This window comes from Zootoca vivipara, chromosome 8 (assembly GCF_963506605.1).
Source record: "Zootoca vivipara chromosome 8, rZooViv1.1, whole genome shotgun sequence".
Taxonomy (NCBI): domain Eukaryota; kingdom Metazoa; phylum Chordata; class Lepidosauria; order Squamata; family Lacertidae; genus Zootoca; species Zootoca vivipara.
Window position 1 is genome coordinate 32,972,882 of NC_083283.1, and position 26,362 is coordinate 32,999,243.

The 26,362-nt window shown below is 41.4% G+C and overlaps 1 protein-coding gene across 1 annotated transcript in view; it reads right to left on the reverse strand.

The window, feature by feature from the left end:
• Positions 1-25,828, reverse strand: part of SULF1 (sulfatase 1) — a 139,626-nt gene extending 113,798 nt beyond the window's left edge. Inside the window, exons 1-2 of the mRNA XM_060277759.1 lie at positions 25,676-25,828; positions 23,200-23,300 (exon numbers count right to left, since the gene is read on the reverse strand). The gene's annotated coding sequence lies outside the window, so the exon portion shown is untranslated. The remainder of the gene's footprint in view (positions 1-23,199; positions 23,301-25,675) is intronic.
• Between the last annotated feature and the right edge of the window lie 534 nt (positions 25,829-26,362).

Genomic DNA, 26,362 nt, shown 5'->3' on the forward strand with positions numbered 1-26,362 from the left:
GGGATATATGGCAAACCTGAATAGTCAGGAAGGGTGCAGGCTCTTCATGCTGGCTAGATTCAACGTGTTCATCTCTATGGAGATAGAAGGAAGATATCTAGCTCTCCCAAAAGCCGAACGTTTATGTAAATGCGGGAAGAATGATCCAGATACATTAGACCACATTTTCTTTTCCTGCAATTATGGTATTAATGCGAGAAGGCGATTGCTGGGTGCTTTGCAGGTGGATGCATCGATCGCGGCATTGCCAACTATTCAGGGGTTACTGTCGGATAATAATGGTGGAGTTACTTTAGTGGCGGCTGAGTTTTTGTGCTCAGTTTATGCAGAGATTGGGCCACTGTGGAGAGGACCAGGGGATGCTAATTAAAAATTGATATATCCTTCTAAAATATTAATTTAATTAAAATGTATTTTATTTCATGAAGTCTATAACGTGAATGTTTTATCCATTATATTGTTCTGAAACTTCAGAACTTGTCATGCCTAATAAAGGTTATTGATTGATTGATTGAAATAATAATAATAATAATAATAATAATAATAATAATAATAATATATTTATACCTCGCCCATCTGGCTGGGTTTCCCCAGCCACTCTGGGCGGCTTCCAACAGAAAAATAAAATAAAATCTATTAAACATTAAAAGCCTCCCTAAACAGGGCTGCCTTCAGATGTCTTCTAAAAATCTGGTAGCTGTTTTTCTCTTTGACATCTGATGGGAGGGCGTCTCTTATAAAAGATTTGGAGCTGATGCCATTCCATGGGTGATATCCAGTCATAGTTCCTTTTGAGCCCTGAGGGTTGCGTTCCCTAATAGGAACTGCATAACAGTGAAGGGTGTGTCCACATGTAAATGGACAAGGCAAGTGGGTATGACTCTTACCTTTCTACAATAGATTACATTCCAGCCATGTAAAAGTCAGAGGTTTCCTCACACACACTTCTAGGTAAGCATTCCTCCCAGGCAAAAGTAATCAAGGAGGCTTGGCCTGAGAAGACTCCCAGGGGCTGTAGGCCTGCTAAACCCCATAGTCAGAGTGGAGTCATTGAAATCAATGGACTTACATTAGTCACAATCACCTTCTCTATTTATTTCAATGCACCTTCTCTGCCCATGATTTAGTGGGGTGCCACCTCATGCCTCTTTCCTTGTTTCCCTCATAATGTCAAATACAAAAATGTATAATTCGATGCTTGAATTGTCCATCTGTCCCTGGAAAGATGCATCCCACATTATTTGCATTAGAGACTGTTGCAGGGTTGATAATGTAGAGGGCACTGCCTCTTATAATACCCGCCCTTATTATGGTGTGTCTCTTACAACATCTACTTTTACCCTTAGGGATATTTATTAGTATATCCCTAAATTAAAAGTGTGAACCTCTGTTTGAAGCATTAAAAAAAATCAACAAAATATCCATCTATTAAATGTTGTTAGTTGGTGCTGTTTGCAAAGAAAGGGCTGTAGATGCTTCCAGACTCAGACCCTCTTTTGGAAAGCACAGCCTAAAGTGGCTAGAAGAAACTCTTTCTTATGCTAAAGAGTCCTTGTTAGTTTAAGGGAACAAAAGCTTTGATTATAAGAGTAAATACACATGAAAATACAGAGTCAGTGGCTTGTTCTGAATAACTTGCATCAGTGCAGGTTTCCAAATAAAGATTTAATTGCATCCACTTGCAGCAATTATAATATCAAAGCCAGGGACTTTAAACACACACACACACACACACACACACACACACACACACACACACACACACCAGAGGGTTCTCATACTCAATGACTGTTTTGCAGTGAGTTTTGAAAACAGCCTAAATGCAGTTATAATGAGCAAGCTCTTCAAAGCAGTTTAAAGAAGAGTAACACAGCAGTCTGTGGTTTGAGAAATCAAACTTGAAACAAAGTCATAGCCTTCTTATCATCTGCATTTTGCTCATGTGAATATCTGGGCGAGGGGGAATGGAATGCCTCAGATAAACATGTGCCTTCAAATGTGGGCAAAAAGAGTTTTTCACATTGAGATCCAAGCCTCGGGTGCTTAAAAATGACTGGATAGCAGGAGTAAACGGCGTTAAATTTAATCCATTTCAAAAAAGATTATAAATTAATGAGGAAGGGTAAGATTTGCATCAAAACAAAACAAAGCAATAGTCACTATTCTCTCACCGTTTATTCCCCTCCCCCTCCCATAAATCTTTGTAAGTGAATTGTGGCAAAAAATATATATCTAAAAATCATAACTCACATTGAGTTTTGCTATTGTCAAAGCAATCTGTTTGACCAAACATGAGGCAAGGTGCGGCGGCTGCCTTGGGTGGTAGGATCCACATGGGCAGCAACAACTGCGGTGTGCTCCTTAGAAGCTGGATTACACCAAGGCTACCTCTACATTGGCCTCTTGGTGAATAGGAGGCATTGCTGCTCATCTTCCCCCCTTGTTCCTCAATGTTCATTCACCCCTTCTTCCCAGGCAGGGTAGGTGGGATGGTGCCATTTTGTGGTTCTCCTCAGCTGCCAAAATGTCTTGTTTGTAAAACCATATAGGAAGACACAGTACTGAATGGTACACACCTATATGTGTAGCCAAGTGTTTAGAGCTAGTGCTTTTCCTGATTTGCCTCACAAAAGATTGTTCCTGAGAAGGGGCAGGAAATGTGTCCCAAATAGATAACCTTCTGTCAAAATTCAGTTTTATCTTTAAATATCAAAAAGCACCTGCCATTCTCAGCTTTGCTTGTTAATCTCTGCCTCTCATAACTGAACTCTGGGGATAGCGTAAAATTGTTTATTTGAGGAGGATAATATCGTTTAATCACCCTCTTATGATGAGTATTTGGTGATATATATTCATTGTGTAATCAGTGCTCCAATTAAAATCCTCCAGTAATGACAGCTAATTTAATACACACACATGAAGGACTCAGGGAAATTGGGGAATTAGAAAACAGAGACCAAAAAGGTAGTAGTCAAGGGGGACACGAGAGCATAAAACACCATGATTCTAAAGCAGAATTTGCTGTTAGTGTTTTGATATGGGTGGTTTTTATTTTATCGGGTATTTTTATATTGAAATGAAAGGTGGGATGGAAGCACTCTGAATGAATACATTTTCCCCATTCTGGGGGGAATGTTGAAAACATATATTCTTATTAATATCAGGTCTGGCCTAGGACATTTTGCTGCATGAGGTAAAGAACAATGTGGCATCCTTCTCTATTCCATGTACAAAAGTCAACTGGACTATCGGTTGAATCTTATGTCACTACTGATCATGGGTCAGTGTCTTCTATTGAGCTGAGGGCAGCAGGCTAGTTTAGAGGGGTTAAAGGCAGGCTCTATGGCACATGCAGCTTTATTCTCCCTTGCCACTGCTCCCAGCATCTTCCACCAGAGACAGCTGCCTCACTATGCCTAACGGTAGAGATGGCCCTGAACGTCATAAATCCACCCGAGTCTACCATTTAGATATGTCCTTTAAATGCTGTCTTGAATGTAATATATATTCACTAAGGGATTCTTCACTAAGGGAGCCCCAGATCAGTCACAGCTTCACGAGGTGGTGTTAGGTAAATGTCTATCACACTCAGCACTAAACTGCAGTCCTATGCACACTTAGGAGTCAGTTCAGTTGAACTCAGTGAGATGAACTCCATCAATCTCCTAGGCTGCATCTGAAACCTATTCATTTATTAAAGAAGTAAGGAAATTGGGAATTGGAGGATAAAGTAAATCTAACTCACACATCTTTGAGACATTGGATGCAACCGCTGACTTCAAAAGAGCCTGTTTCCAACCACAAGTTGGTTTCCTATCAACTTCACAATGCAATGAAGCAAACAGAATGCTGGGCATTGACTGGGAAAACCTAGCCTCTAATCCTTCTACATTCACCAAGCTGGTGACTTTAGGCAAGTGACTATCTCTCAGCCTATTCTGCTTCACATTACAGTTATGAGGCTAAAGGGGGAGGGGTGCTTTGACTGTGTACCTCTTCTTCTTCTTCGTCTTCCTCCTCCACCACCACCACTACTACAGAAAACTTATTGCCTATGATTCAAGGTAAGATAAGATAAGATTAGATAATCTTTATTGTCATTGTCCCCTTGCGGGAACAACGAAATTACTCGGTTACCACATCCACATACAGACATTACAAAGATGTTGATCAGTTTTCTTCTTACACCCAAATAGGAAAAACTATTTTTGGAAGCTGCCCCCAGAATGAATAGGAGCAAATTCAGGAGGGTAAAATGTTAAACTGTCCAATCTACATATTGATTTAATCTCTTCCAGGCTTCTCACCCATATTTAAAATCTTCTCTTAATTGTTCCCTGCCTTCTGCCTGAACAGATAAGGAAAAGCCCGCACACCTGTCTTTTTCTGATTACTAAATAACTTAATCAAAGAGAAACTATAGTAATCAAGCATTTAAATATACTTGCACATAATTAACTGAAGATCCTTATTTAACACACATAATCACTTTCCACTTATTCTAACAACAAAATTTCTATATTGGGTTTCCAAACCCATGTTTGAGCACCAAATTCAATGTTTTGCATAATTCACCTCTGAAGGCAAAATGTTTAATTTAATGCTCTTGAATAGAAACTAAGGGCCAAACTACATATAATGATTTTTAAAAAACTAAAACTAAAACTAATAGCAGGCTTTATGTCAGAAGGGATTGAATCATACTGGAATGACAGTGCATAGGAGGCAACCCCCCCACAAGCCCCACAAACCTCAGGAAGTGACATATTTAGTGTCATGTCAAATTTGGCTTTTAAATATTACTAATGCAACATTTTCATACAACATATCATTCCCAAAAGGAAAGGTTGCAATATTTGGGACTTCTTAGTTCAGAGAAAAGGTTAGTAAGAAGTGATAAGTTTATAAAATTCTGCATGGCATAGAGAAAGTGGTTAGAGTAAAAAAAATTCTCCTTCTCTCATAACACTAGAAATCTTGGATTGGATCCTGGACTCAAAGCATTTTACAAAAATCACAAAATAATCATAAAAAAGCATTTAAAACAACAAACATGTCAATCGCCATGATATTACACACAGCAGCATATAAATAAAGCAAACGACAACTATAAATTCATAAAAAAGAATTGATATAATTCAATAATCATCTTCTCCCTTTGATGCTGCCTTTCTGTTGGAGTAGGGGGATGCACAGTTGCCCACCTGGTCCAATTTCACAGGTAGGGAAAGCTGAGGCTGCTCTGAGCCTGCCGCTTCCCTCCCTCCCTCCCACCCAGGCAACCTGTGATGGCTCTGGCCAAGTCATCTCTGCACCCTTGGCCTCCCCCTCTGCTCTGATCATGAGCCGCATCAGCCTCTCTGGTCCATAGCTGCCAAGTTATCCCTTTTTTACAGGGATTTTCCCTTATGCTGAATAGGCTTCCTCGTGAGAAAAGCGAAAACTTGGCAGCTATGCTCTGGTCCCTTTTGCCCCTCCCTCACCTCCCAATGACCAATTTCCTCTGGAGGGTCTATTTGGTGCTGCAAACACCTATGACACAGCTCAGAATTCCTCTCTGCTCTATGGAAAATATTCTTTGTGAAGGGAGCTGCGGGGTGGGGGAAAAGAAACGAAAGATCAGTTGTGCAACTTGTCTTCCACGCATACAGCCACTGGATAGAACTAGAGATGGGGGAGAAATTCACTTCACTTCACATTTAAAGCTGAATTTATCAAATCTTTCTGAGACAACATGACACCCATCAAAACACAGCCACCCATCAAAAATTACACTTATGTGAAATTTGCTATATAGTTCTCCAACCAAGGAATGTTTATTTTTTAAAAAAAATGTATATATTGGGGGAAATTGCTTGCAAAAATGTGCAGATTAACACTAAAATCCTGGAGAATTTTCAGGGGGATTTAAAAGAGATTTTGCAATTTCCTGTAGAAATGTGGAGAACCAATTTAAAAATGGGAAAAAGCAGAAATTGAGGCAGCCAAAACAGACAGATCTCTCCATTCCTAGATAGAACCCTCGCACTATTATCACAGTGGTTCTCAGTCTTCTAATTAAGGCCCATTGCTAAGCCTCACAAACTTCAGCCAACAGAGCACAGGCCAATATTTGTATTTTGTATTTGTCTTCTATTATGGAACAACTGTAGCAACGCTACTTCAAACTATTCAATGAGGATGCCAATTATGTATAAGGAAAACCTGGGAATTGGAAGTGGTTTCTTTGAAGAAGTAGGCACATCAAAAGAGCAAGAATAGCTTCAGTAGCAGAACAGAGAAGCAGCAATTCAGTATTACTATCACTAGCTCTGAAAGTCACAGAGCTAAATACTTATCACACTAAAAAGTCATTCTAATCAGTTTGGATGTGAATGTCCAGTTTAATCAATGCAAACAAGACTAAAAATGTCCACTAGTTTCTAGAAGAACTTGCCTACCAGTTAAAATTTTCATGAATGAAATAAGACATTGAATATTGTATTAAAGTCTAATTAAAGCATTCCACACACATGCACCCCCCCCAAAGTATCTGCCCATGTGCAAGCCACAACAACAACAACAACAACAAATGACTTCACTATATCTGGCTGTAGAACCAAGAACTACCTACAAAGTTTACAGCCACCATTTGCACAGAGAATTTGTTTCCTGCCCCTTTAAAATGACACCTCCTTTCTCCTTGTCAATTTAACACATCTCCCTGACATTCAAAACTGGTGGCCCACATTTCCCCACCATTGTAAGAGCCCTTCGCTCTTCGAGCTCCCACATCCTTGCATGCTGTAACCTTTGCCCTTTCGGCTGACCAGAGCCAAAATGCTACCTTTAGAAAACTAATGTACCAGAGAGAATGAAAGTATGTGCCGATGGAAGTATGCGACTGCCGAGATGCCACTCTCCAGTTCATTTTGCTTCTAGCTAAAACCTTATTTATCTGGTTTTGTCAGCTTTGAAGGAGTGCAGAAATTTTTTGCAACTGAACCCTCTTTGCCAGGTGTAACCAAAAGCCACTTAGCGCCACAACTTTTTAAATACTGGGTCTTTCTAGAATGACATCTCTGGTGGAAAAATAATATTGCAACAACAACAAAAAAAGCACTTTACATCACCAATAGTTTCTGGGTGGCTCCTCGCAGTTCCCTGGGAATGGCTTTTCTGTCAACCTTCTGACACGAGAGCTTCACCTTCTTTTTGATCCCAGAAGTGCAACCATGTGGAAATGATTGAGAGTGACGTCACATATTCAGCATTATGATTTAAATTGAGGATTGAGGAGGAGCAGAAAGGAGGGGGAATTTTGTCTATGGTGGTAGACATCCCCTGCAGTCAGAGACAACTGTCGACGCTCACTTATAAGAGCAAAGCAAATTCTGAACATTTACAGAGAGATTTGCATGCCTAGTTCATTTGGCCAAAAGCTATAAAAATCAAAGCTCTGTCTGTGTGAGCATAAAGTAGCACATCGTTCCAGTGAATGGTTCTTCACTGTACCCATGTGTTTCACGGCAGAGCTTCATGAGCTGGGTGGAACAGATCAGTATATTTTTTATTGATGTTATTTTTGCATGTGTTCATTCATAAGTCTGCTCCATCCCATTTCAACATGAATCTGAAGTTTAAAAGCAAAACATGCACAAAAATCCATGCTTAAATGTGTATTTAAATGCATATTTTATTACATAATATTACTAAACACGCATCTTTATGCATTTTGGTACATTTATTTTGAATTGAAAACTGCATTGCAAAATTCAGAGATGTGTGGAATCAAAAGGATAATTAGGTTCCAGTTCACACATTAGTCCAGGATCAAGTCAGATCTCATCAGAAATCAAATCCCCCCACCATCCTTTCATTTGAACGGCGACTCATCAGGCCTTAGCTCCAAAATAGCTGAATAATAATGAACTTTTTTCTTTGTTTTCTTTGTTTTGTTTTCTTTGTTTAAAACATGTTTATCCCACATGTCAATAAAATATTTTCAGGGTGTTTTAAAACATACCTTAAAAACACCAATAAAAATAGTCATGCATGCAAAAAACAGCATTTTCCAGTACTACTGCAAAATACTAACTAAAACCCAAGTGAAAAACTTCATCGCTCAGTGCATACCTTGCACCTGTAAATCATCAAGTTTGGTACCAGGCAAACTGACAAGGGGAAGAATTCCATAGTTGAGAGGCCACCACTGAAATGACCCTCTCCCTATGTACCACCTCCAAGGGTAGTCTGGTGGGTGCTGACAAGAGAATGGGCCTTCTCTGTAGTAGCACCCCCCTGCAATCGGGAAGGAATACACAAATTAATGAACCTTTGCAGAAAATGCTTTGAAGATTTATATAAAAATTGTTTTACTTCCAAATTCAACTTACCTTAATGAAAGATTTTTAGAGGAATATGAACAAAGGAGGTTTTTCTTTTTCTTCTTCCAGTTGGTTGCCATATTTAGCCCAAAGCAAATGGGGAAGGATTTTTATTTTAATTTTTTAAGAAGCTAGTGTAAGTAGTTACCATCAGGTCCGCGCCGAGCTTCTTTGAGGCCCAGGGCAGGAGTCTTTTTAGAAGAAAGTTATAAACCCAAACAAAAAAGCAGGCTTTCCTTGTTGGGGGGCCCCTGACCAGTTTAGCCCTCCAAGACCAGGGACAAGTGTCCTTGCTTCCCCTTGCCACCCCCGTGCACCCCTGCATGGGCCATACCTATAATACATACCTATAATATTTCATTTAGAAAAGGGGCAGGGAATCTGTGGTCCTTCAGATTTAGTTGGACCACAGCTTCTATCATCCATGATCATTAGCCACTTTGCTTGGGGCTGATGGGAGTTGAAGAGTTTCTTCTCTTTTATTAACTACTTGTTGGTAAAATAGATCACTTCTTTTTAGGCTTTACTTCCTTCCTGCTTCTTGTCCAAGTATAGTCACTATCAGTACAAGAAAGCATGAGATAGTGTCAACTTCTTGGCTCCATTTTTGGCGACACATGAAACCTGCACTTAGAATGGCTTTGTTTGTCGTGAGTAAAGTATCCATACATTGTCGCCAACCATGAATCTACACCACATGCTCAATGGTCAGTGCAGTGACCCATGAAGGCAGAAAATAAGAGGTGGGCTATCTAAGACAGGGGAGGGGAACCCGTGCCCATCCAGATGTTGCTAGACTACAACTTCCATCATCCCTGACCTTGTTGGCTGGAGATGATGAGAGAGCTGGAGTTCAACAACATCTGGAGGGTCACATTCCCTACACCTAACTAAAGAGCAGCCCTCCTGGCTCAGACCAAAAGCCTGTTTAGTCGGGCACCAGTGACCAACCAGATGCCTTTGGGAAGCCCACAAGCAGGGGATGTACACAATAGCCATCTCCCCAGTTCTTCCCCAGTGACTGGCATCTGTTTAAAGACATGTTGCCTCATATCCTGGAGAAGTGTACAGCCATTGTAAGTAGTAGTTAGGGATAGCCTTACCCTCCACAAATTTGTGGAATCCTCTTTTAAAGCCATCTTGTTTTGTGGCTATCTTCTCATCTTAGTGGTGAATAAAGGTAAAGGTAAAGGGGCCCCTGACCATCCGGTCCAGTCATGTCCAACTCTGGGGTTGTGGTGCTCATCTCACTCTATAGGCTGAGGGAGCTGGCGTTTGTCCACAGACAGCTTCCGGGTCATGCGGCCAGCATGACAAAGCTGCTTCTGGCGAACCAGAGCAGCGCACGGAAATGCCGTTTACCTTCCCCGCCGGAGCGGTCCCTATTTATCTACTTGCACTTTGATGTGCTTTCGAACTGCTAGGTGGGCAGGAGCAGGGACCAAGCAACGGGAGCTCACCCCGTTGCAGGGATTCGAACCGCCGACCTTCTGATCAGCAAGCCCTAGACTCTGTGGTTTAACCACAGCGCCACCTGGGTCCCTTAGTGGTGAATACCACAGTTTAAATATGTGGTGTGGGAAGCAGCACTTCCTATGATCTGACACAAATTTCTACCACTCAGCTTCAGTGAATAACCCCAGGTTCTAATATTATGCATTATTTTCTCTATCATGTCCTCCCTTACTCAGCTTTAAACCCCCCTCCCCCAAAAAAACCCAAAGCCTAAAACTCTGTAACCTTTCTAAGAAAAGGAGTTGTTCCAGCCCCCTGATCATTTTGGTTACCTCTTCTGCCCCCTTTTAAAATCGGAACTATCCTTTGTGAGATGTAGAAACCAGAACTGTACACTGTATTCTAACTGAAGTCACGCCATAGATTTGTATCAAGCCATTATGATACTGGCAGATTTCCCCCTCATTCCTTCCTAATGATTCATAACACGCAATTCACCTTTTTCACAGCTGCTATATGCCGGGTCAACATTTTAACTGATCTATCCACCATGATCCAAATATCCCTTTTCTAGACACTCTCCACCAGTTCAGACCCCGTCAGTGTCTACATTTTTATCTACTATAGAGCATTTTCAAACATTCCTAATTTTGGTACAGTAATTATCTACCCATATTCCAAAAACCACTACTTTGCTACCATCTGAGCCCAAAAACTAAAGACCCTTTAATTTTATCAACACAGTGCAATTTAAACATAAAACACAGATAAGTAACGTAGATCTAGTCACTGGGTCTTTTATATGCATATAAAATATTTATCAAAGACCATCCCATCGTTTTAATGATTATGTCTCATCAGTTTTATGTATCTGTTAATTGAATTGATTCTACTACTCAATTGCACTACATAAAATGTAATTGGGTGGCAGAAACTCCAGCTATGTTTAATGGCATGGAGAAGCGATATAATAATTGCTAATCCAGCTTTATATGAATTAAAGCAAAGAATAGGTCATAAAAATAACAGGGGAGATCCATTAGCTTTACTAGAGCTAGGATAATATGCACCAGTTAGGGATTTCCCTTGGGCCATAAATTTTGGTAGCTTATTATTCTGTACTTAAGCATACTTCAAATTTTAATCCGTAAGAATGTTAACTAAAGTAGCAGCAATGAAATGGGTGTTTCTGGGACAACTCACACAACCGCGTTTACAATATAATAATTGCCAATAAACTCATTACAGCTCAGTTATAGGATGTAAGTATCACAACTAATATGTCACAGACATGTCCTGTAAATACAGTGGAGGTAGTATTTGCCAGAGGGGGAAGACTGGCTAAAGTAATTTTTAATCTCACAAATTACCACTTTAGCTGGCTTTATCTAAATTGGTGCATTGTGTACCAATATATTCTTGATGATATTGCATCTCACATTAACCTGAAAATATGTCGATTCACATAGGAACTTAGGTAGTGGAGGATGGAATTCCTGTGCTTATTTAATTACTTCTAATACATAATACATCTATAGTGCGAATGGAAGCTATTGAACGGAGAACCACTGCCCCTATGGAAATATCCCTATGCATGGGAAAATAATGCACTCCAGGATCTTTGGCTTGAAAGTTGATGCAAGCTATGAAGGTGATCTAAGACCAAAAGCCTGATACCACTAACAAGAGTTATGAGCAATTAACAGGCAACAGAAATGTCATGCTCAGTGTGTCAGCTGAATAGCTTTCTTAGAAAGGGAAGCTGCTTTGGAAACCAAGCAATGCATATTTTATCACAAGTATTTGACTCCCAGGCCCACAGCCCTTTCTTCTCCCCATTAAACAACAGAGGAAGGGTGAAAATATCCATAGTTGTGTAGCAGTTTGTTGTAGTTTGGCAGGTTCCTGATATCCATATTACAGTAACCCATACGTGGGTTTGGCACTGTGGTCTAAACCACTGAGCCTCTTGGGCTTGCCAATCACAAGGTTGGCAGTTCAAATCCCTGAGATGGAGTGAGCTCCTGCTGCTCTGTCCCAGCTTCTGCCAACCTAGCAGCTCAAAAGCACACCAGTGCAAGTAGGTAAATAGGTACTGCTGCGGTGGGAAGGTAAACGGCATTTCCGTGCTCTCTGGTTTCCCTCACGGTGTCCTGTTGTGCCAGAAGCGGTTTAGACATGCTGGCCACATGACCTAGAAAGCTGTCTGTGGACGAACACCAGCTCCCTTGGCCTGAAAGCGCGATGAGCACCGCAACCCCATAGTCGCCTTTGACTGGACTTAACCGTCCAGGTGTCCCTTACCTTTACCTTGCCTAACCCATACACAGTGTGAGCATGGCTGCCTTTTAGATGTTGCAGTCATGGTGGGAATGATTTTTCTGTAGACTTGTCCCATGGTGAGCTGCTGTTGAATTTACATTCTTATGACCACATGTGTGGGGCAAATAGCATTGGTCCTCCTTATCAATGGATCACAACCATCCGTACAAGATGTGGATACTGCCCACATTGCCTCCACACACACACCACAATCGAATTTAAAATAACATACATGTTATTAGTGTGGGTCACACATGTTAGAAATATGCAGATATACCGGTACAATTATGGCTTAAATGCCTGGACAATAGAAATCAGTAGCTCAAATAGTCAAGAGAAACTGATAATTGGAATAACCTGGACTTCTCTTTCACCTACAAAGATATAAATATAGCACACTATAATATTGCAATGCACCTACATGCTGTAATGTGATGTGGCATAAACGTTCTAACATTAAGAGTTTCTTTGTCCACATCAGCCTGCTATCAAAGCATCTGGAACAATACAAGTAAAACAACGCAAAGATTTATAAACTAATAAATCACAGATTGTAAAGTGCAGGGCATCACAAATGACTGCTAGTAAAAATGTTATATCCCCTCTCTACCCACAGCAGCATATGTTCTGTATTTGTAACTCTCTTTTTAACAAAGGAACGAATATAAAATGTTTTAGGGATTTTTTTAAAAAAAAGAATAATGCATTTTTTGTATTCTGTTCATCTGTAAAGCTTGGTTATCTTAATGACGATGGGCCCCAAGTGCAGCAAAGCAAAGCAAAACCTATGAAATACTGGAAACTTTAAACTATTGTATTTTTAATTGCAGTGTGTTAAACCAATTGGTCTGATGAATCAGGCAGATGGTTCATAAAACTGAGGTACCATATTCACTGGAAATGATGCTTCCAACTGAAAGTCAACGTACTTAGTGATGGAGAGGAATTTTGTTACCGTGTTTCCCCCTTTTTAATACGTAGTCATAAAGTAAGCCAGGGCAGGATTTTTAAGCAGTTGTGAAATCTAAGACACCCCCTGAAAATAAGCCATACCTTGTTGCGTTCCTTTAGAGCGCAAGCGCTCGCCTGGCAGGGTAGAGTTACACGGAGGGATGCGGAGGAGGGAAAGCGCTCCCCCATCCCCCATCCCTGCCAGTTTCCATGTCCTGAGGCTGAGCGGCGGCGGGAGGCCCGCGGGTCCTTCCGCGCCGCCGGGGCGACGGACGCCGGCGAGAGCGCTGCTGGCTCCTTCTGCGCCGACGGAGTGTCGTGGGCTGCATGGCCCAAAGCTGAGCGGCGGCGGGAGGCCCGCAGGTCCTTCCGCGCCGCAGGGGCGACGGACGCCGGCGAGAGCGCTGCTGGCTCCTTCCGTGCCGACGGAGTGTCGTGGGCTGCATGGCCCAAAGCTGAGCGGCGGCGGGAGGCCCGCAGGTCCTTCCGCGCCGCAGGGGCGCCGGACGCCGGCGAGAGCGCTGCTGGCTCCTTCCGTGCCGATGGAGTGTCGTGGGCTGCATGGCCCAAAGCTGAGCAGTGGTGGGAGGTCCGCAGGTCCTTTCGCGCCACCGGGGTGACGGGCGGCGAGAGCACTGCTGGCCCCTTCCGCCGGATCAAGGAAGCGGCCTGCCGGGTCGGTGCCCAGCAGCGCCGCGCGGAGCAGCAGATCGAGTAAGCGGCCTGCAGAGTCAGCGCCCAGCAGCGCTGCACGGAGCACCGCCTCCTCAATCCAGCTCGGGGCTGCTGGGCACTGACTCGATCTGGTGCTCCGCGCAGCGCTGCTGGGCACCGACCCGGCAGGCCGCTTCCTTCATCCGGCTGAAGGGGCCAGCAGTGCTCCCACTGCCATCCGTCATCCCGGCGGTGCGGAAGGACCCGCGGACCTCCCGCCGCCACTCAGCTTCGGGCCATGCAGCCCACGACGTTCCGGCGGCACGGAAGGGACCAGCAGCGCTTCCGCCGGCGCCCTGGTGGCAGGGAAGGACCCGCGGACCTCCTGCCGCCGCTCAGCTTCAGGCCATGCAGGCCAACCAGACCCAGTAGGCCGCCTCCGGGATCTGGCAGCAGCAGGAGGCGGCTTGCTGCGCGTCCCGAGCCCTGAGCCAGCAGGACCCAGTAAGGAGGTACCGTACTTATAGTAACAATAAAAAAGACACCCCCCGAAAATAAGCCATAGGCTTATTTTCTTGAGTGAAATAAACATAAGACGGTGTCTTATAATGTGGGAAACACGGTATTCATCTGCATGTAGCCTGGCTACTCTGATAACAGACTAAATTGTTTCACAGTGCAACCCTAACCATGTCTACTGAGAAATAAGTCCTGCTGAATTCAATGGGGCTTTTTGCCAGGTCAATGGGCTTAGGATTGCAGCTTTACTTGTCACTTTACTGTGTATGTCTCTTAGATGACAAATGGAAAGTGTGCCAGGTATCTTTATTATGAAACCTGCTAATATATACTGGTATGTTTGCAACCAACACATAAATATAGAGGAAAGTTGTTATCCTTCAGCTGAAAGTCAAATAACATATTTTTCTGTTGGAATTCCAATGCATGATTTTTGTCTTAATGTTTGGTAAACTTTTATCATTGTTGGGTGGTATCTAAATCATAAGCATAGCAGAACACTGAAATAGACTTAGGTTAGTCATGACTAACTTAATTTATATTATTAACAACCGTGACAACAATAACAGCACGTGTTCTAGAAGCATTACTAATAAGGAAATGCAATGCTATTTAAACTTATGTAAAGGGTTTACCCTGGCCAAGTGTCATTTTGAACTTCATTTTCTTTGAAGAGCTGACTGCCCTCTCATGCCATATAACAACTGTTTTTTCAATTTTAATTTTTTAAAAAATCCCTTCTCCATTTGAAAAGCAGTTTGCTATGAGGTCACAAGAAAAACAAAATCCAACCTTAGGCTCATGGAGTGAATTTCCCTGGCTCTTGGCCAGCTTCAGATTTTCTGCAGCTGGCTATTCAAAATTCTACTGACAAGATTTATGAAATTAGGTTGGGCACTAATAAGCTGTGCCACAACTTAATGCAAAAACCATTTCTTCCATCCTGGCTATATGCTGTGCACACCATCGCAGAAGTCACTTCAGCAATTTTAACATTACTGGGTGTGTTAATGCTCATATAGCAATGCAGGTATCACCACCTGTCTTCGGCATCTCAAAAAAGCACTCACCACACTGAATGCCAATAGCCCAACAGGCCAGGCAAAACAAGGGAATATCATCTGTTCAGAATAAACCTGGGGGATGTTGGACCGTCTTCAAACATTGCTGATGGAAAGCAACAACAACCACATTCATTGTTCCATCCAATGTAAGCATAGCAAATTATTCATCCATACTCCTATTCTATGCACGTTTACCCCCAAAAAAAGCTTCACTGAACTTTATAAAGCTTACTTCCAACAAACAGCACATATAATTGCAGCCTCGGTCATATTTCTCTCAGAACTATTCAATACAAAACAGAGAATGATGCGGTAGAATCTGAGCTGCACCCCTTCAGTCTGCAGAGAGGGTCACTTAAAAATGCTCTCCCATGTTCCTCGCAAGAAGCAAACCAGCACATCAAGGTTATAAAGAAGCTCTTTCTCTGGTGTGCAGAGAAAGGAGCTTTTAATATGGTGAACGAATAACATATACGGCTTTATAAAGTGGTGCACACTCCAGAATGTATCCACTTCAGATTGGGTTCTTTCATTACTTATTTGCTGTGGAAAAATCTGCAATGAGTAACTTTGTATATGGTGTTGCTCAGGAATTCTAAGAAACTGGAAAACCATGGCAGTTTTGAAAGTGTCAGTCTGCCATCTTGAATAAAAATGATATCCAAACACCTGCTCCTTGATCTCAGGAAGCACCATGAACGATGTCATAAGAGGTGTCCAAATTGCATAGAGAACTAGCCAGTATATACAGTTGATGCTGCTTCTCTCTGAACCATCACAATATTCTGAAAAGTGAGAGAGAAGATATGGCCCAGGCATCCCCAAACTTCGGCCCTCCAAATGTTTTAGACTACAATTCCCATCATCCCTGACCACTGGTCCTCTTAGCTAGGGATCATGGGAGTTGTAGGCCAAAACATCTGGAGGGCCGCAGTTTGGGGATGCCTGATATGGCCCAACCTGTTTCCAGCATCAACCCAGCAGAAACTGGATGAATGGTTGGCAGTGGGAGAAGAGAAACCACAGAGTGATTTCCCCCCCACAAGTTCTTGGTTTTCTCATGTTACCCAACAGCACTACAGCAATCCCCGTGCCATCAGAGTAACATAATAACCCACCAAGAGTATACTAATTCATCTTGAACAATGGGTAGATCAGCAGTGGTTCAGTCATATTTCTGGGTCAGCATAACTTTTCTCATTTTGGTGTTCAAGTCCTGGAGGAGTGCTGCAAGATCTTTGCACAGATTAAGGCATCACGTTTGACAATTCCAGGCACTCAACAGTAACCATAGTGTTGTTGTTGCTGCTGCTGTTGTTCTTGTTGATGGCAGGAACAATCAGGAAAAAATATTGCAGCTTCAAGTTCCATGAAGGCAATATTGTCCCTATCTTTCCATACCAAAGAGAGAGAGAAAGAACAAAGGCTATATAATTTTAGCTCTGGAAACTCACTTTTCAGCATCAAATGGCCTCTTCAACTGCTATAAAACCCTGGCTTCTAGACAAAAAAGTGTGCATTTCCTTATTTCCAAAGGCTAGGAATTTAAATGGAAAATATCCTAAGGGGTTTTAGTGTATTTCTATACTTTCTTTCTTTCCTTTTCTTTTCTTTATAAAAAAATTAAAGTTCTCTCTGCACATAAAGTTTACTACCTTATTGTGCATAACTTTGGCATTTTGCTTTTCACTTTGACAGAGAGCCAGAATTGGATTAGGGGATCATTGTTGCAGACCAAAAGATGCAGAGCTTGAAGAGGCTAACCTTCCATTGTTCCATGATGTTAGCCCAATTAGTCGAAATAAAAGCAGGAATTGGGACAAACTGAGATTTGCCAATATGAATATACAGGCAGGGCTATTACATACGGCCAAGTTTCATCTACGGTTTAGCTAGAGACACAGAGAGAGTGCTTATCCTGGGGGATAAAAACTCAGAAGATAAAATGAAGAAATTTTCAAAAGCATTCCAAGTGTTCGTATTGAATGGATTCAAGAAAACTTCTCTTTGAATCCTTTGTTAATTCAAATGGGGGCAACTGCTGGTAGCTTGTTCCATATTTATTTATTTAGCCTGACTGCCGATCAGCTGTGCATCACAGCACTAAGGGCCCTTCCAGACGTTTAGTTGCTGTTCATTTGGTCAGGATTGGGACCATAATGCCAGGGAGAAGGAGGGAGGATGAACACTTTCCCCATGCTGTTTTCCCAGTGAAAATCACCTACCTGAAGCTGCTATTTACTGAGAGGCTGTGGTGGGTGGGGAGCTGCATATCAACATGTGCATATTCTTGTGGATATATTCTTTCTTTTAAAAACCATATAGTAATGTAGAAATGGAATGGAACAAACCTAAGTGAATGTGTGCAAAAGTAACACAGACCAGAAATAGGCTGGTTCTGCTCTATGGCTAGATACCACCCAACCTCAGAGCTTCAGGGCTAAATGTTTGGTTGCATGGTCATGCCCCTGAATGAGGGCTGAAGCCAGTAAACAGATTGAGCAAGTGATAAAGTTCTGGTCTATTTCCAATATTTTCACAGCATTTTGACTACACTGGATATTACCACCAAAGCTTCAGAAGTATAACCAAGAGTTATCAGAGAAACAGGTGTGGAAGTGATCCAGGAGGTCATCTGATCTAACCTTCCTGTCCAGGATGCAGGATCCCCGCAGGATTCAATTATGTTTTATAATTTTATGGCTTCACCCATGATCAGTACATAATAACTTGTGTTATTAGGCACTGTTTTTACAGCAGTTATGTCATGTATTGCTGGGATAACATGGTGCATAAATTGATGGTGATGCCTAGTGTGTATGTATTATATATTATGTATTGTATCTATATATTAAAAAATGTAGGCATTCCGCGCGCAGATGTAACAGCCTTTCACCGTAACCGCTGAACCAAATTGCATCAAATTAGGACAAAGCGTACCTTGCCCATCAGGGAGGGATGTGGCGTAAAAATTATTTCAAAAAACCACACCTTTCACACCAAAAATGATGATTAAAAACAAAAAGAAGTGGCAGACATCACCAGCAGAAAGACTACAGCAGCATCCAATATAAAGGCAAATCGTGCTCTGTCACCAACAGAATCTCTGAAGGGTGGCGCCAAATAATGACATCATCAACTGAGCAACTGAAACCACCTAGGCGGCCTTTACCAGACAACTCACAGAATGGAGATACAGGGCGGAGGCCTCGGCTCGCATTTAAATACTAGCCCTAGCCAAGGCCGACAGACTCTTAGCTGCCAAGTGTCCTGTTTTTTGCATGAAACCCCTGGATTTTAATCAGTTTCCAGCTGTTCTCCCGAATGAAGAAAAATCCCGGAAATCCCCCGGATTTCCTACCTGCCAGGGAGCCTCCATTTTGGGTGCTGCTCTGCCCATGTGTGGGCACCAGAAATAGGGCAGAGCGGCACCGGACGTCGCTTCTACGCATGCCCGGCGGCCATCTTGGTGGTGGGCGCATGGTGGTGGACCAGCTAGTATTATATATTATGTAATTATTATGAATTACATTTCTATAACTGTTGTAAACTACCTTGTGATCTATTGAAAATGAGTACAGTAGTATATTAATTAGAAAATGAATGAATGAATAAATAAACTACAGAACCTCTGACATATGCCTGTTCAGCTTCTGTTTAAAAACCTCTAGCAAAGGAGTGTCTATCACCTCTTGAGGCAGTCTGTTCCATGGTTGAACAGCTCTTATCATTAGGAAGATTCTCCTAAGGTTCAGCCAAAATCAGTTCAGCACTTTATGAAAGAACTGTAAGAAACAGAATACGTAGCACCATAAAAGTGCAACTCCAGGGACAGTCGATATGATGCCCTCCACATATTGTTGGACTCCAACTCCCACCAGCCCTATGAAAGATAGCCAATGGCTAAGGCTGATGGGAGTTGTAGTCCAGCAACAGCTGCAGGACATGATGAAGGCTACCCCTATTTTTACTCCTATAATACTGCCATAATACTATGTCTTCAAAAGCACTTTATATATTGTTCCATGAAAGGCAAATAATAATAATAAAATGGTAAGAAACACTTGGAAACTATTGTCTTTCACTTAGCTTCTTCTTCTTCTTTTTTTTAAAGGAAGCTGTATGTAAGTAGATTTTTACACCAATTACCTAGATTTCTTAAATCTCTTGTTTGGTATTTCCACCAAGAATACAGAACTGGCCCTGAAATCATGTGTTTAAAGTTCCAATTAGGAAACTTAAACAACACCACAAAATGAGTTTATGGTGTTTTTAAAGGTAAAGGTAAAGGGACCCCTGACTGTTAAGTCCAGTCACGGACGACTCTGGGGTTGCGGCGCTCATCTCGCTTTACTGGCTGAGGGAGCTGGCATTTGTCAGCAGACAACTTCCGGGTCATGTGGCCAGCATGACTAGGCCGCTTCTAGCAAACCAGAGCAGCACATGGAAATGCCATTTACCTTCCTATTTATCTACTTGCACTTTGCCGTGCTTTCGAACTGCTGGGGAAAGCCCTAAGCTCTGTGGTTTAGACCACAGTGCCACATGCTCAAATGTTACAATTCTGTATCCTTAAGCTTTCTGTATCTAAAAGAACAGAGCACAGGTACCATAGTCTGCAACATCAATTCACATCACAGAGGTGGTGCTTTGAACAATATTATTGAAGGTTTATTCACAAATAAGAGGGTAGCTTCTTTAAAATTTAAATAATAATGTAAATCTTCTGTTGGAGCCAGGGAATTGTTTCTTCAAGCAAAGATGTAATTCATATGATAATCTGTCATCATCTGGCAGAGTGCCCTTTCTAACAGATCTTTAATGCTATCTTGATCTCTTCTAGCATAATTGGCCTCTCCAAACCATTCTCTTTCCTCCTTTCTGGAAAAAGAGACTCTCAGGGTTTGTTTCCCTCAACCCATATTGTTTACTCTTTCAGTATCTGTGCAAAATGCCTGAGAACTTTGAGTAATCCATGCCAAGGGATCTATGTCGGCGAAAATCCAAGAAACTGAATCTACAGAACTTGGAAGCTAAATAAAATATCCACTGGTCTTCCAAACTTACTGTCAGAAATTAATTTTCCCTCACATGAATAGCCCACAATGTGTATAAAATATGCATTGTGGGAGTCATGTGAGAAATTTTCAGAAGCACAATTTAGAATTATCTGAAACAATTTGCTCGATCACTGTTGGAAATGATTAAAATGAGAAGGGCTATAACTCAGTAGCAAAACATCTGCATTACATTGAATGTCACTTGTCTGAGACTCTGGAGAGCCACTGCCAGTCAGCACAAACAGTACTGGGCTAGATGGACCAGTGATCTGACTCATCACAAGGAAGCTATTTATTTTGCATACAAATTCCCATTATGATCACATCGTATCATTTAGCCATTGCAACCATTTCCACCTCTCTCTCCCCATGCTTCCCATGAAGGTATGAAAGTGGATTCTTTGTGTGTGTTCAACTGGATATGCTTAGAGAACCTTCCTTGGGATCAGAAACTTTGCAGCGTCAGGATTTGTGATCACAGGGAGGTTTCTAAACATATTCAATTTAACACATAGAAAATCCCTCTTCAGGAATCGATGTGAGGTGATAGAACCCCGGCAAGGCTGGCTTGGACGACCCCATACCTCTTCCTCCACACATGTTCTTTGAATATCTGGAGAGGACTAAAGTCATTGAACATACTTGGCCAAGATGTTCAACCCTGGTTAGACTCTCAAGGAAAGTAGTAAACAAAATGCAAACTCGGCATAAGTTCTGTCTGCACTTGGAGACGTATCTTATATTCGTGAAAAAGGCAGACAATGGACCCTTCAATATGTATACAGTGGAACCTCGGTTTATGAACACCTCGGTTTATGAATTTTCAGTTTACGAACACCGCGGACCCATCTGGAACGGATTAATTCACTTTCCATTACTTTCAATGGGAAAGTTCGCTTCAGTTTATGAACGCTTCAGTTTATGAACAGACTTCCGGAACCAATTACACCCATGCTTCGGGTTAAGTACGCTTCAGGTTGAGTATTCCGCGGACCCGTCTGGAACGGATTAATCCACTTTCCATTACTTTCAATGGGAAAGTTCGCTTCAGTTTATGAACGCTTCAGTTTATGAACAGACTTCCGGAACCAATTACACCCATGCTTCGGGTTAAGTACGCTTCAGGTTGAGTATTCCGCGGACCCGTCTGGAACGGATTAATCCACTTTCCATTACTTTCAATGGGAAAGTTCGCTTCAGTTTATGAACGCTTCAGTTTAAGTACTCCGCGGACCGTCTGGAACAGATTAATCCACTTTCCATTACTTTCAATGGGAATGTTCGCTTCAGTTTATGAACGCTTCAGTTTATGAACAGACTTCTGGAACCAATTGTGTTCATAAACCGAGGTACCACTGTAATTTTTTTGGTGGGGGGAGGGACTCCTGTGTCATATAGTTTGGCTCTGAAAGAAGCCCTGTTTATCTCCCATGCTATAAAGCTTCTAAATTCCACATTCTGAAGTGTCTGCAAATTTAAGGTCCTGTTCTATTACAGAGGTTTCAAAATAATTTAGATTCCATATTCTAGGGTTTGCTTTGTGTACACCTTGAAACGGGGCCCTTTTATTTATTTCTCCTACTCTTCAGACACTGCATGATTAATCAGTGACGGGTTTGTTTTAGCATCCACTGTACTTTCCTTTCCTTTGTTTAACTGTCACTGTTGTAATAATCCTTTTTTCCAGCAATCTTATTTTTTTGTAGCAAGGAAGGCACAATAATTCATGTTTTCCTTCGTGGGGGAAAAATCTTTAATTGAGAAAATCTTACTTAGTTCTCCATAAATCACAACTGATTTAAGAAGATGTAATCCATCAGAATTATATGCCCTTGACTTTTTGTTTATTATCATGGCAACAGCAAGTATTATTGCAAATTGCCTTCTTTGCAGTTTGAAATGAAAAGGTAGGATTTAAGTCTATTGAAATAGACATGCTAGGTTAGCTGCTGTGAATTCTGTAATAATATTGAGATCCAAACGGCTCTTGAACATGTTCTTGAACCATGCAGATAGGTTCTGCTTATTAAGCAATTTGCAGGGTGGGCGGGTCCTTGTTCCTTAAGTGGTATCACATTCAAGGCCTTTCTCAATATGGGATTAAGTGGAGTTAATATGTTCTGTTCAGTATTGCTTTTGCTCACCACCATCTATCACAGTTTGGTCAGATGAATAACAAGATTCTCTTGTATTTTTAGAAGCCAGGATATCCAACATGGAAAGTGCAGCAGTGGCTGGTGGCCATTCCAACTGGTAGGGCAGAAGGTAGGGGGATTAACAGGAGGCAAAGCCGGAGCTGGTTATAAGTAAGAAGGTAGGCAGGTGGGGACTGGCTGAGGGCAGATTGAGGTTGGTGGGGCAGTGCCTATTAGTCCTTATCAACTAGACTCCATGCGGAATGTACAAGAACGGAATTTACTGAGAATTCTGCTATAAACATTGTCAATACTATATCAGATGTGAAATATGTTGCAGGTACTCACACTGCAGTAATTCCTTCAGTAGCACCTTAAAGACCAACTAAGTTTATATTTTGGTATGAGCTTTCGTGTGCATGCACACTTCTTCAGATACACTTCAGTGTATCTGAAGAAGTGTGCATGCACACGAAAGCTCATACCAAAATATAAACTTAGTTGGTCTTTAAGGTGCTACTGAAGGAATTTTTTTATTTTGGTTCGACTCAGACCAACACGGCTACCTACCTGTAACTGCAGTAATTGATATTGATAGGTACAGATCCATCTCCAAATACAAGGAGATATTTAGCAAACTTTCTGTTTTAATTGACTTTCATATTTTACTTACCTAAAACTGGCCAAAGTGTGCCGTTTTTCTTTGTTGCCTGACTGAAGAAATAGGGTACTTGCTGATAGTTTCTGGAAATCTGCATTGCATACAACCTTTTTCTGCAAAAGAGATAGGTGATTTCATTACATTTGGGAGAAACCTGTATCAGTGGCCAGAGAACACTTTCTGAAGTCATTGATACTTCCTTTTTGTATCTCTTTTTGCCTCATCACTGTTGGTGTTGAAAGATACTACATTATATTCAATCGTTGTGTGAATAGATGGCCAACGGACAACCAATCTTTCCCTTCTCCCTGCATTCCCCTCCCCAAAAAACATTCCAAACGGTTGAACATTGTGGGCTGCATTGAAGGAGGCTACTGAGAGATGGCTGAATTGTCCAAAATTGGGTGGAGGAACCTTGTGTGAGAGGAAGGAAAAGATCAATTGCACAGGTTGCTTTCCTCTCTTGCAACCATTGGATTCAACTCATCAGGCGTTATCTACTTAAGTCATACACAAAGTAGATATGCTGAAATAAAAAGACTTTAGTCTTGACCAACTGAAGCCCACTGATTTCAGTCTGTCTATTAAGAATATGATTTAGTCAGATACCATCAGTATGTTTTTCCATCTCATAAGAGAAAACAAGTAATTTATTGCGTATAGTCCTTCTTCCTTTTACAGTACTTCTATTTGAAATTTCAGCAATACATTTCACTCCTTGTACAGATGACGTGTATTACCGTACAGACTTTGATAAACAAAAGGTTTTCCATCCTCCTTGGTGCATCCAAAAATATGCATATGCTTTACTATCATTGCAACCTGCATGAATGATTTTTTCAATTATATTCAATTGTTCTAGATTTTGTTTTGCTTTCAAAGATGGTTCTGTGTTATAGTTCAGACACTTGTACTATTTCTTCTCCAATAGTTGGAACCAATTTTGTGGAATGAGTAATGCCATTTTTATTTCCAAGATTTATTTATTAGGAGTATTTTGTTGATGAATCTTGACTCATGTTAACATTGACTCATGTTAATTCCCTCAAGTGCCACAATGGGTCAGTGCCACTGGCTGTTAACCAAAGGTTGGTGGTTCAAGCCCACCCAAGGACAGCTTTGGGCAGGATTCCTGCATTGCAGGGGGTTGGACTAGATGACCCTTAGGGTATCTTCCAATGCTAAAATTCTTTGATTCTCATTATTCTTATTTGTGCTGTTCCTAAAGCCAGCTCTTCATCATTTTGTAGAAAAACAATTTGCTGTTCCATTGTCAAAAATTGTTGATTTTTTATTACTACATTTTTATGGGTGTTTTAAAGAAACAATTTGCAAACACTATCATTCAAACAGTGTGATATGACCCTTTACCCTTTACACCAATGAGGTGTAATTTATTAATGTATGTTACATAGGTTTAATCTTATTAAGATTGCATTTCAAGAATTATCACTGGGCTGTATCTGATACAACCAATTGTCTTTCATTTAAAATGAACATTATGTAAACATAAATTAAAGGTTCCATCAGCATATGTGCAGGAAGTCTGACTACAGTATGAGATTTGTAATGTAACTCACATTCCACTATATTAAATCTTGAATTAATGTACATTGCTACTTCATTATAATTGTCTGGCTCAGATGTAATGCTAAATTGTAAGTCAGTCACAACTAGCCTTAGCTTCACTTACCTTGCCTTCACTTTCTCCTCAGCATAAGCAGAGAGGAGATTGGAAGCTTCCACTCATAGCTGCCAAGTTATCCCTTTTTTACAGGGATTTTCCCTTATGCTGAATAGGCTTCCTCGTGAGAAAAGGGAAAACTTGGCAGCTATGCTTCCACTGTCTCTCTTCAACAAACGACTTACCGGTACTACACGTAAAGTTGGAAAACAATAGTTTATCCTACTTGCAGTTCAAATTAACCAAAATCAGACCATGGTTTCTGAAGAGACCTTTCCCCAACTTCATATGTAATGGGAACTGCAGCTTATTCTAAACTGGAAGTGGAAACTACCAATTTGCTCCCCACTCAAGCACAGAAGAGAAGATTCACCATGGCTTGTTCTCATGACATTAAATCACAGTTTAGTGTTACACCCAAGCTGGGCCATGGTTAGACATCATCTTATAGTTTTACTGCAAAATGTGCACAATCAATGCCCCTTGTAATGTACTGAATACAGTGCCTGAAAACATTTCAAAATATAGGTGGGCCTGAAAAGTACCGTATTTCGATAAATGCAGGTTGCATGGACTTATAAATCCATTATCTGAATCCATACATTTCCCCCTGTATATTTTTAATGGTTTTGTTTCCAGTGTGTTCACATGCAGGGCAACTGCTTTACTAATAGAAGAAGCTATACTATTTGATCCTACACAAAAACAGCAGCAACATTAAGTGCATCGACAGGCTCTGCCAACTATGCCACCCCAGTTTCTCCCTGTACATTCAAAAGTAGAAATCAAAGCCACAGTGGTTACCAGAATGATCCAGAATTCAATCTCTCCCTTCCCCAAATAAGGACTTGAAGAAATCCAGGAAGCTCATAAAAAGAATGTGGACATCGCCAACAACTACAGTTAATATATGGAGAGCGATAGTTTCCATAGCTCAGACGGTTACTTGCTTTTAATCTCACAGACACTAGAAATAAGTTGCATGCTGCAAGGCCAGGGTTTGGAGAAAGGGTTCAAAGGTATAAAGCAGAAAAGCATTTCCCCACCCCCAACTTTGGCCACAGTCACTTGAAGCAATAAAGAACGAGAAAAGCATTCTTGAAACAGCCAGTTGCTTCTAATGAGGAAACGCATAGTGAGCAATTACCAGTTTGCAATCACTGTGAGCTTTACTCTCTTCGCTTTAGTCTCCTTTAAAAGGCATCTCCCTCCCCCTTCTTCTTTTTTTGCACCTGGCACTTCAGTGAAATGGCAGCTGAAAGAGGACACTGCAACATGCTGATAATAGGGTTGCTCCCCTGCCTCCAGGACCAAGTAGCCATTTCAATGGCTGCAGATGTTAAAGGAAGAATTGTCACTGCTAGGTACCATTCTTCCTTTGGTAATTCTAGGGTCCTTGTAGTAGTCAACAGCCTGAGCTCTTTTAAATGCACACCACACAGCCTCCATTTTAAAAGGTCTCAAGGAAGCTTTGATAGCTTCTGCTTCAGG